This window comes from Anolis carolinensis, chromosome 3 (assembly GCF_035594765.1).
Source record: "Anolis carolinensis isolate JA03-04 chromosome 3, rAnoCar3.1.pri, whole genome shotgun sequence".
Taxonomy (NCBI): Eukaryota; Metazoa; Chordata; class Lepidosauria; order Squamata; family Dactyloidae; genus Anolis; species Anolis carolinensis.
In genome coordinates, this window is record NC_085843.1 from 175049311 (window position 1) to 175062160 (window position 12850).

Here is a 12850-nt window from a genome sequence, read left to right on the forward strand (position 1 = left end):
AACACCCTTCAGATGCATAAGCAGAAACCTTGAAACACTAATTTCAAACCTCACTATCAGGCAAATGGTGACATCACAATAAACTTGTTCCTTTTCCTTGGGAAACCAGCAATTGTCAAGGTATCTTAAATTAGCAATTCTTTTCAAGTCTGACAGTTTTCGGCTATCTGTTGTACCTTATCATTTCAGGTAGAAGGTTCACGTTGGAAAAGGACATATTTGATTTGTTACATATCATTAGGAAGTATAAAGGTCATTTTTATGTTGCACTCTCCTACTGGTTTTTTGTATATTAAAAAGAATTGCTTTAGCGCACACGCTCATTTTCTTTTCAGAGATGGACTTTATACAATTTCATTCTACACATCCAAGAGAACATTATTACAGAAGCTACTTAGTTTAGCTCTGGGCTTTCTTATTTTCAAGACAGTAGTGCACGTGGGTCAAATGCAAGGCCTACAGACTGAATTCAGTCCACCACATTGTTCTGTACGGCCCATGGAACTTTTAATGCTAGGATAAAATAGTTACATGTATATAGTCTTACAATTGCAACTGGTCCTTTGAAGGCAACCATGTGTTGTAGATGCTTGCAGGCTGATCTGACTCCACACTGACTTAAATTAGCAGTGCAGATGGAGTCTATGTTTTGGTAAGAATTTATCTTACTTCCTTTTTTCTTAATAAGAACTTTAAATGTACAATTTTCTTCATAAATGTTATAGAGGAAACATAAGTTCTTCATTAATATTATAGAAAAAACATTAGTTTTTAAAAGAAGAATGCAAAGGAGAGTAAACTATATAGAGAATAGAGAACGAAGAAATGTTCATATGAATCCCACTTCTTTTATTCTGAGAGTTATATGGCAATTGCATACAAAGTGAACCTACCCATGATAATAATAGCTGTCCCTGTTGAATTTCGATAGTGTAGATGGGAAGAATTTAGGTTCATTTTTTTATAAGCCTTGAACAACTATAGGAAATTTCTTAGTAATTGGGATTCGAAGAATTTTAGGAAGTAAAACAGACAAATTAATCCCTCTCAATTTGATTCCTACATATCCAGCATGAAGCTGTGGCAGTGTGTACCATAGTTCTGAAAAAGGTTAAGGAAAAATAGAAACCCTCCACTATTTGTTCTCTGCTGTAGACATCATGCAGAATATCTGATGAGATTTGTTTACAAAATGTTTGTGCTTCTTTGGTAGTAATAGATGTTGCTGTGGAAACACCTCAAATGATTCCTATTCATTTCCACAGAAATTATCTGATGCAACAATCATTAACTCTCTTTTACGTAATTTAATGTTCTGCATTTCTTAATACAGAAATAGCAGCAGTGAAAGTTGAAAAGGTTTGTGAAAGGGCAATGGGCCCATATTTATGTTAAAGTGAGCCAAAAGCAGAGGACTCAAAACTTGTGCATTTCAGATAATGACCAAATAAGCATTGTGGCTTTTATAGAATAAGAGGGCATAAGTTTAAGAATGTAATTCACTTGTGAGCATGAAGCAGGGGAAAGATGAAAGGAAAGAAAACTGCCACTATGTTCTACTGGTTTATATTGTTGGTAAGCATGTGGGCCCAAATACCTGGGATTAATCACAGTTGAAGACAAGGGGATTTGCAATAAACAAATTAATAAATAAGATTAGAAATATGGTAAATGGCTTGTTTTACTGTGTACTGTTCATTGAGGTTAAGACCTTCCAAAGTTAATCATGGTTTGTACTGTAAATTTCTAGTGTTTCTTATTTTGTAAGCGTTGAATTTACCACAAACAATCATGATTTATGGCTGTAAAGTAACCATGAATGGGACAGTGTAGTGAAGCCTTCTGCTAGTTTACTCACAGTAATGGCCAGTGGATCTTGGGTTGGTAAGGTAATGAATCTATTCCAAATTTTAATCCAGATTTTAAGGAGCTCTCAGGGCTCTTCCACAAAGCCATATAACCCAGAATATCACAGCAGATTACCCACAATCTCTACTTTGACCTGGATTGTCTGAGTAAACACTACCATATAACCCAGTTAAATGTGGATTTTATACAGCTGTGTGGAAGGGGCCTTAAAGACCTCATCTACATTGCCATGAAGGGCAATGTAGGAAATGCATTTGTTTGGGGCATCCAAACAATTCTCCCAGGCTAATGCATTTTAATTCAGGATAAACTTTTTAAACCAAATTTATCCCAGGTTAAAAAACAACTGCAATAATCCAGATATTATTGAGTCTCTTTGCATCACAATTTCCTACAAATTGACACAAATAACTCCTGCCTTCACAGCAAGTTCAGTAGCTCCAGGATCTGTGTCATTGTGGACAAGACAGAGCTTTGCAAGAGGGGAGGACCCTTTAGCATAGCTGGGCAATGTGGGCTGCCCTCACCACTGAGGCCGTGTGTGGACAAAATGCGGTTCAGAACCAGCATTTTTAATGCCAGTTCCAGCCACATTATGTGGTTGTATGGAAGTGCCATAAGGTGCTGAGCCCTATAGATTCAGAATTTTGTATATTTCTTTGAATTATCAGGCTAACATCTGGAATAGGTTCACTACACAACAAACATGGAAGCCACTAATCATCACTGTCCCATCAGATGAGGATGATTAACTCCAATGGGACTTACTACCATGTAAAAATGGGATAATGTATATAACAGAGGCCATGAATTTTATGACACCCAATTGAAACAGTTTTGCAGTCTCCCAGACAGCACAGGTTCCCTCAAATTCCCCCCTCTCAAACCACTCAAATGGGGGTATGTGAAACCATTTCCCAAATTTCAGATAACCACATTGAAGGATCCAAAACCAACTGCTTCCAAATCCAGAATCAGAAGCCACTTGTTTGTTTTAATCTTCAGTCACATGGTGGCTGAGTTTCAAGTGGATGAAGCCATTGCACTCCCATGTTCTTTTTTTTAATAATTTTTATTCAGATTTTAAACACTTTACATAAAAGATATATATAGGGAAAAGGGGAAAGCAGGGGAAAAAAGGAAGGGAGAAAGAAGAGAACAAGGAATAATAGTAAGTAGAGATATAGGGAAAATTTATGGGAAAAAGAAAGAGAGTGAGAAGGGAAAAGAAGAGAGAAAGAAAAAAAAGAGAGGGAAGGAGTAAAAGTTTTTGTCTTCCGTTTTCTACTCTGCATGGATATATTCAAATATTTATATTGTCTTTTCTTGTTTGTTGGTCTCCATTTTGTTTGGATTCCCAGGATTCTCCTTTTCATTCCTTCTGGTCCATTGCTTGTTTTCTAAATTTTTCGTATTTATTCCAGTCTGTACTTTTTATTGGTTTGCCTCTGTTTTCTTTCAATAAATATGTTAATCTGTCCATATCAAAAATTTTGTCGAGCTTCTCTAACCAGAGGCCTTTCGCTGGTATTTCTTCCGATTTCCATTGTCGAGCAAAGGTTATTCTTGGGGTCGATGATATGTAGGTAAATAAAATGTTGTCATTTTTGGTAAAAGTTGTTATGCTATCTGTTAATCCAAGAAGATAGAATTCCGGCTTCATTGGAAATACTTTTTCTAGAATTTTTTGTGACACTCCCATGCACTCCCATGTTCTTAGCAGTTGTGCAATGATGTATTTATATTCAGTGCTTCATCTGAAAACAAGCATGAGATAAAATGAGGTATATTGAATGGAAAATTATTTTAAAATATACAATACAGCGTAAGATCTCTTGGGATGTGAAAAAAATGCACACAGAAGATTCCCTAATTCATTGGCTTCAGGTTTGAAACATCTCTCAAAATTAGAAATTCCCCAGTTGTGGAAATACATTTGAATGAGTGGGATTTTGGAAGCCTTTTTGGAGAATCTGCCAAATGCACTAAAGCTTGATTTTCTTTTCCAAGTGTCATACTTGTGTGATGTATGGCTTGCCTTTGGGGCATATGTGAGGAGCCACAGTATTGCTCTGTAAATTACATACCCCTTTTAAGGAGCTCAAATCAATTACAGCAATGAAATGTGCCAGCAAACCATCAGCACAGCAACTACATTTTTGTGCACCTTGACTGATTAACACAGAGCACACAGGCACAAAAGCTCATAATTTGAGAAGAAATACTGAGCAGGAAACCATTTTCAGGGGCAATGGAGCTCACCTCTAAATACAGTCATGTATTCATTCCTGTTGGGAGCTAGATCTGGATGGGAGCAAACCCATCACTAATCATTAACATACTATTACTGCAAAACTCCATCTAAATGCTTATAAAAAGTCTCTTTTTGCTTTTGAAATATTTCTCATGTAGTAGCTATAATCATAATAATATTAACTTCTGGGTACTTTAAGTAGTAAACAATGGACACACATATTCAAAATGTCAAGTACATAAATTTTATATACATTTTTCAAAATTGGTGGGTGAGGTTTCAAAGTACAGCTAGTAAAGGTAAAAGTTTTCCCCTGACAATGGTGCTCATCTCCATTTCTAAGCTAAAGAGCCACACCTTCAAGGTCATTTGGCTGGCATGACTGTATGGAGTACTGTTACCTTCCTGCCGGAGCGGTACCTTTTGATCTACTCACATTTGCTTTTTTTTCAAACTGCTAGGTACACTGGGAGTTCACCCCGCTCCCTGGATTTGAACCACCGATCTTTCGATCAACAAATTCAGCCACTCAGTGGTGTAACTCGCTGTGCCACTGGGGGCTCCAAAGTACAGGTAGCCCTCCACATTTGCAATTTTCTCTTTTGGGATTTGATTATTGCTGACGTTGTGGCGGCCATTTATCTAGTGCAATGGCTGCAAATCCTCTGTTCCTCTCAATTTTCTGTTCTTCCAACAGCACAAGCTGGATTTTAAACCTCTTTCCTAACTGATCTCTTTGTCCTGCAGCTCTTCCTCACAATCCTCTCCTCTCAATCTCCTGTCCTGCTAAAAGGTCACCATATTTTAAACATCTTTCAAACCTATCCACACCTCTTCCTCCCAATCTTCTCCTTTCATTCCCCTGTTCTTTCAACAGAGCCAGCCAGTATGAGCAAACAAATGGGCTGGAAAGTGGTTTAAAATCTCTTTAACTTCTGGAGCTTGAGAGAAGATGGCCGGGAGGAAATAGCATGGGGAGAAGAGATATGGCTAAGATTTCCTGATGGGAAAGGAAGTAGTCTATAGCATTCATACTCTCTCTGTGTGTATGTGTGTGTGATATTCATGTTTATTCCACTGTTATTGGAGGCATGTTCCCCTAACCCCCATGGATATGAAGGGCTGATTATACAAAGTGTTGTTTATAACCTTTAAAGCCCTATGTAGTTTGGGTCCAGGGTACATACAGGATTGCCTTCTCCTGTATAATCCACCCCAAGGTCCTCTTGGGACACTTATTACAATCAGCCAGAATCAGACTGGCAACTGTCATCCAGAGGACCTTTTCATCAGCTTCCCTGAGACTATGGAATAACCTGCTGGAAGAACTCCGACAACTAGGTCAGCTGTCAGAATTTAATACACAACTGAAAGTGCATTTCTTCCAGCAGGCTTATCCAGTCAATTTTAAATTATGAATTCTAAATTTACATTTTATCATTATTGTGTTTTAATCTTTCTAGCATGTATTTTAATATGAGTATTTTATAGGAATGTGTTTTGATATATTCATTTTATATATTTTATATTTTATGGTAATGCGTTTTAACTGTATTGTGTCCTACTTTGAAACATTATGAGAGATGGCTAACAAAGTATTATTATTGTTGTTGCTGTTGTTATTATTTACAATTCCATAGGCATCTTGTGTATTTATATTTTAGATGTATCAATTTTAATTGTAGTTCTCAAACAAAAGCATTGTTAGAGAACACTTAATACTTCAAGAAATAAAATACATTCCCATTGGTGTTTATGTCTGGGAAGCATGAATTCAAGATGTTTGTATAGCAAAGTAAACTGGGGAAAAAATTCTATACATCCCCAAGAGACAAAAGTGGAGGGCGAAAGGCTCAGAGTTGAAAATGTTAGTTTGGTTAGCATATATAAATATGTGTTGTTATTTTTAGAAAGAAAGAGAGAGAGAGAGAGACAGAGAGAGAGAGAGAGAGAGAGAGAAAGAAAGAGAACAAACTGTTTATGTTAGTTAAATTGTTTGTGTGCAGAAATGCTTTTGTAAAATGCTAGTAGTGCATGTGTGTGAGTGTGAAATGAAGTCCCCTTTGACTTCAAAAAAGTCACTGTTTCTAATGCAAAAATCCAAGAAATTGAAACACAAAACATCATATTATGCCCAAAATTATCTCTATTTACCTATCTATCATCTGTTTGTTCATTCATTCATTCACACATTCATTTATTCCTTACAGATAATGGGTGAGATTCTGTGGCAGAGGCTACAATGTGTCACTTTATAATGAGAGAGCTATGTCAATGGCATGCTAGCAAATTATGACAATGCACAATGGCGCATCAGGCAAAATGTCCCATTCTGCATTGGGATCATTGTGTCATACTGCTGATACTATTTACACAAAATTCACAGAAATGTATCTGTATCTCTGTTACCCTTCTGAGAATATGAGCATTGAAGAGCAACACCATTCAGCTGTACATGATCAGTTTACAATTATAAGAATATCTAACAGGAAGCCGGCCTATTTCATTACCTGTTAATTTATTATGTTTAATCTCTGGAGATGGCTATGGCTTCCATTCTTTCTTTTACTGCTTCAGTTTTCTTTTTCCTTTTTTCTAAAAAAAGTAATAAAAAGTAATGAGTATTGTGATTCACAATTAAAAAGCAATTTAAGCAAGGCAGAGAGTTAGTTTTTAAAACAGCAACAAGTATGAGTGATTTTTTAAAAAGTAACTTTCTAGTTTCTGCACATTGTGCAGGGATAGTCTAATAAGAGGCTTCTTGATTTATGGCTCTGTCTCTTTGCCATTACATTACCCACAATAGGCATCTATCTCTGATAATATGAACAAATTAAGTCTAATTTGTGGATAATTTGGATTGACTGTGCCTCTAGCAGCTGCACCTTTATTTCACTTTTTCATCAGCTGGTGGTGATGAGGATGATATCAGAGTTTATCAGTAGAGATATAACTTGCTTTCAATTCCATTAGAGACAGACTAGAGGAAATCAAATATGTTAGACTGTTGCAAATACTGCAGTTTATTAAGCGAGTTAATTGTATGTTGTAATGTTCTCAGAAGCTTTGTTGTATATAATGCCAGTTTTGTTGCTTATTCTATAGTATTAACAGCTTTTTTATAAAGGTATGAACAATCAGGAATCTTAATACTGGGCTTAGAAAACACATTAGCAACAGTGAATACATTAAACATATGGTGATGGATGCTTCCCCTTGTGGGATAAGGTAAGGGGGAAACCAAGCAATGCATGCCAGGGGGCTACAGGTTCCCCACTCCGGGCACCGCCACATTTGTCATGATGCTTGGCGATTCCAGTGGCAAACGGATTGAGGTCCTATAAATCAAGATACACATATGCTACTATAATATTTTACATCAGTTTCTATAGAACAAAAAGGGTAGGAGTATCAAGGGATAACCTTTTCAGAACTCTTTCAAGTAAATATTCTGAAAACATTTTACACAGAATCTTACACATGTGGTTCTATCCTTAAGCAAAGTCAGAAGATAAGCAAAAGTATGATTTACTTGGTTGGATGACTGGTTGGTTATATTGCTAAGGATATAGAGAAGTGTGTATGCAATTTTCTTGATCAAATTAGTCATATGCCACAACTTGTTCATTGTCAGCTAGTTGTAGATTGTTATATTCAGTGGATATACAAGCTCCATTCTCCTTCACCCCATCCCACCCAAGTAGCTTTAACTCAATCACCATTATTCAAATCTCACCCTGGTAATTAACCAAATTACTTTAAATGAGTAAATCTAATCTGAAATCTTTTTTGCTAATCTGTAATGAAGAAAATTTGATAAAAACAAAGAGACTGGCAGATCTCAGAACTCCTCGCTGAGTATGGAAATTAACATCTTGGCACCTTTCAATGTAATGATGTTCCTGACTTCTTGAAAAGCCTGCATTCATTTCTTCATAATACAATATTTTCCACCCTCTGTGTTTCAGCTTAATTACTCCTTTTAAGGATCAAAGCCACATTTTATTAGTTTCATTTGCTGCCTACAATGCGTAAAGGCATGGAAGGATGATAAAACACACTGCTATGCAATAATGAAAACTTCAGTGCTTCAAAAATGTCTGTGTTGTAGGCAGAGTGATTTCACAATGGTTTTTGTGGATCTTGATATTCAACAATACACATTACTATCCAATTTTTGGGAGGGAGAGGCAGCCATTTTGTGGTGTGCATAGATAATTGTGTATAACAATAGAATTCTTTGTTCTGAGTTAGACTGAAGCAAAAAAACCTACATGCCTGTTTTGAAACATTTTAATGGTGTCTAATCTTTTTCTGGAGCCCCTGGTAGTGCAGCATGTTAAAGCGCTGAGCTGCTGAACATGCAGACCAAAAGGTCACAGGTTCAAATCTGGGGAGCGGAGTAAGCGCCTGCTATTAGCCCCAGCTTCTGCCAACCTAGTTGCACATGCAAATGTGAGTAGATCAATAGGTACCGCTCCGGCAGGAAGGTAACGGCGCTCCATACAGTCATGCCAGCCACATGACCTTGGAGGTGTCTACGGACAACGCCGGCTCTTTGGCTTAGAAATGGAGATGAACACCAACCCCCAGAGTCGGACACGACTGGACTTAATGTCAGGGGAAAACCTTTACCTCACCTAATCTTTTTCAGCCATTTTTCGACTTACACAGGGCAACAGCAGAGAGAGGTAGCAATAATAAAGGACCTCTAGCTCCTTGATTTGAACATATTTTCCTACAGATTGTATAGTTACAACCATATATCCCATGTAGGGATATGCTGTTTGTGTCAATTCCCACCTCCCTCAAAGGCTGAATAAAAACCTCTTAGCATTGTTTTCAAGAGAACTTCAGCACATTTTAAGGAGAACATGGAGAAGAATGTTTCCTTATAGATCTTCCAGCAGAGATTCAGGATATTCTGTCATGCTGGTATTTCCTCTCTGTTAATACCCAGCCTAACAAAGGGCAGGCACATGCTGAGTTTTGATATTTTGGATCTTCTCAGAAGTGTGCATGGAGTTCTGAGTAATAGAGTATTGAGCATCGCTGTTGTTATTGCTATTTGAAAATACAGGTTCTGTCTATCTGTCTATCATACTTCATGGTGTTAACAAGGTTGCAAAAAGATTTTTGGCAAATTCAACAATTCGCCATCTCTTCCCTTTTTAAAAACTGTTATTGTATTACATTACATAGGTACACAAAATGCTTTGTTGACCTTTGGAAAATCAAGATGTCTTTTTATGTTTGGTAATGTTACTTATGTATCCAAAAAGAGATCACACACAAATAATAGACTGAATGAGGGTCTCTTTATTAAGTTATTTGTGATGAAAATTACAAAGGAGTCTGTAACAGTAACAGCTCCATTACAGACAAATCCTCCTGATCTCCTGCTCACCTAGGTATAGGTGAACCACCCAAGGATGAGCTACAAGTTTTACACCTGACCAGCCATTGGTTGCATAAAAAAGGCCTTCTTAAAGTATCTCGCCTCTCCAGAGTCCATTGGTTCAATGTGTATGAAAGAGGGAGAACCTGCTTCAGGACATGACCTATGATGGCCATCGTTTGAGCTTGTAAAGTAAGATGTCTGCTTCACTTCATAGGTATCTATGTGTTTTCCAGCTTTTCTCCCTACCATTAGGATTTTTCAAACAAGAGTTGCACCACCCTGAAAACAAACAAAACAGCACCAGCCCAGATTCAGAGTAGGTAAAAACTACCCTTTTCTCATAGAACAAAGACAGATTTAAAAAATACACATGTTAATTACCCATAGGCAGGTAGAATGAACAAAGAAGGTGAAGCAAGGCTGGAAGTTTAGACTTTTCTGTGCCTCATCAAACTGCAACTCCCAAAATTCCATAGCATTTAGCTGTGGTGGTTAATATGGTGCCAAACTGTATTCATTTGATGGTGTAGATCAGGGTTTCCCAACCTTCAGCTCCCACACTTACTAACAGCTGGTAAACTGGCTGGGATTTCTGGCAGTTGAGGTCCAAAACACCTGGAGGCCCAAAGGTTGGGAATGACTGGTGTAGGTGCACCTTAAGTACTCTTACAGCACAGGAAAGGTAGTGTGGCCTAGAGTAGGCATGGTGGTATTAAATTGCAACTCCCAGCAGCCCTAGCCACCATTGACGTTATCACACCAGGGCTTTAAAGCGGGCAGTTTTGCATTTCTTCCACCTGCAGTATTCTGGTAAATGTAGTTTAGGTCAGGGCCTTTTGAATTCTCAGTTATGGAGGTCATCACCTTCTCAAACTACATTTCCCAAAATTCAACAGGCAGCAGGAATGCGGAGCTGCCTGCTTTAATGTCCTAGTGTGATAACATGGTAAAACTAATTATGAGGAATGTTGGAAGCTGAAGGATCAAATTTTGCTAAACCAAATGTTGATGCTTTCTGGAAGCGGCCTGAGATCCTTGTTTGCTCTGACTTTTATCCAAAACAGTTTTATGCTTATTGCTTCATTCCAATCCACTTATTTTAAATTTCTTTACATTTAATGTTCTTTTCTTATATTTTTTTTCATATAGCAAGCTACTTTCATGTTGAAAGGTGATGAAGAAATATATTGACTAATAAATGCATTCTTATAACCAAGGAGCCCCAGTGGCGAAGTGGGTTAAAGCACTGAGCTGCTGAACTTGTGGACCGAAAGATCCCAGGTTCAAACCCCGGGAGCGGCGTGAGTAGCCACTGTTAGCTCCAGCTTCTGCCAACCTAGCAGTTCGAAAACATGCCAATGTGAGTAGATCAATAGGTATCGCTCCAGTTGGAAGGTATGCAGTCATGCCAGCCACATGACCTTGAAGGTGTCTACAGACAATGCCGGCTCTTCGGCTTAGAAATGGAGATGAGCACCAACCCCCAGAGTCAGACATGACTGGACTTAACGTCAGGGGAAACCTTTACCTTTACCTTTAACCAATCAAGTTTTCCTTAGTTCTCTTGGGTCGTGTTATGTCTAATAACCAGACATGTCTCTTTTATTTCTCTTTATCTCTGTGATTGAGTTACCTTAGTCATAATAAAAACATACTTAGAACAATACTATACAATCTGCTTATGATAGCAAGAAAGCTGATAATTGGATTGGAACTCGTATAGAAGTTTCAGTATGGAGGTATTTAATTTTTTGCTTCTCAAAATAAAAAAAACTCAAAACAAACTAGTGATATTGTATTCAACTGCATGCCTTTATCTTATGAAACCCAGAAATTAAAAATCCCTGTGGTTTTGTATCATTTCAGTCAGCTTTAAATGGGCTCTCCAAAATGTCTAATCCACTAGTCTCAAAATTAACTAGCATTGTCAGTATCCCAGATCTGGCACATTGCATATTACAGACCTTTTCTGTTGGCAGATCGTGATTTTGTCAATGTTTATTGTTTCCAAATGCCAGCTGAGATCTTTTGGCACGGCACCCAATGTGCCGATCACCACCGGGACCACCTGCACTGGTTTCTGCCAGAGTCTTTGAAGTTCAATCTTGAGGTCCTGATAGCGGCTGAGTTTTTCCTGTTGTTTTTCATCAATGCAACTGTCACCTGGGATGGCAACATCAATGATCCAAACCTTTTTCTTTTCCACAACTGTGATGTCTGGTGTGTTGTGTTCCAGAACTTTGTCAGTCTGGATTCGGAAGTCCCACAGTATCTTTGCATGCTCATTTTCCAATACTTTTGCAGGTTTGTGATCCCACCAGTTCTTTGCTGCTGGGAGGTGGTACTTGAGGCATAAGTTCCAATGGATCATTTGGGCCACATGGTTGTGCCTCTGTTTGTAGTCTGTCTGTGCGATTTTCTTACAGCAGCTGAGGATATGATTAATGGTTTCGTCAGCTTCCTTGCACAGTCTGCATTTTGGGTCATCAGCTGATTTTTCGATCTTGGCCTTAATTGCATTTGTTCTGATGGCTTGCTCCTGGGCTAAGAGGATCTGGCCTTCTGTCTCCTTCTTCAGTGTCCCATTAGTGAGCCATAGCCAGGTCTTCTTATCAGCTTTTCCTTCAATTTTGTCAAGGAACTTTCCATGCAATGTTGTTGTTGTTGTTGTTGTTGTTGTTGTTATTATTATTATTATTATTATTATTATTATTATTATTATTATTTGAATAATTTATTTTAGACCACATTTAAGGGCCCATTTAAGAAAAATGCTGAACTTTTCAAACAAGGCACCTGACACAAAACAGCCCAAAGGAAGAGTCCAATCTAGAGAAAAGGCCATAAAAGAAAATCGCAATAATTCCCTAGGATTAACAGGTAAAAATACAAAATGCAGATTTAATGTTACATTATGCCAATTCAGCCCTAGTCCACTTCCTGTGCACTTTCTGAACTGCTGCATAAAATATATATAACATGCAGTGCAGAACTCCTTGAGAATGGTGTAATTCACAGACTCTTCCCTTGGATAAGACAAATGATGAATGAGCCGGTATCATTTTGGGCATGACCCCCAGAGCTGAAACCCTCAAATTGGATGCAGATGAAAATATAACTGGACTTAAACCCTCCCCATTGACACTTCCTCACAGAACGTTACCTCTAACTGTAGCAGCTATCAAACTGGGGTTCCAAACATTCAACCCCTTCTGCGGAAGCTGCACGCACCCTTTGTCCAAGGAGAAAACCCCAAAACAAACTGTCTTTTAGTAAAGAAAGAATTATATGAAAATATATACAAACATAACAGTCCTTGGCTTTTA

At 37.9% G+C, this 12850-nt stretch overlaps 1 long non-coding RNA gene across 1 annotated transcript in view; it reads right to left on the minus strand.

Moving 5' to 3' along the window:
- Positions 1-2922: 2922 nt before the first annotated feature.
- Positions 2923-12850, minus strand: part of LOC134297665 (uncharacterized) — a 119023-nt gene continuing 109095 nt past the window's right edge. Inside the window, exons 2-3 of the long non-coding RNA XR_010004490.1 lie at positions 6634-6718; positions 2923-3626 (exon numbers count right to left, since the gene is read on the minus strand). This is a non-coding gene — a long non-coding RNA (uncharacterized LOC134297665). The remainder of the gene's footprint in view (positions 3627-6633; positions 6719-12850) is intronic.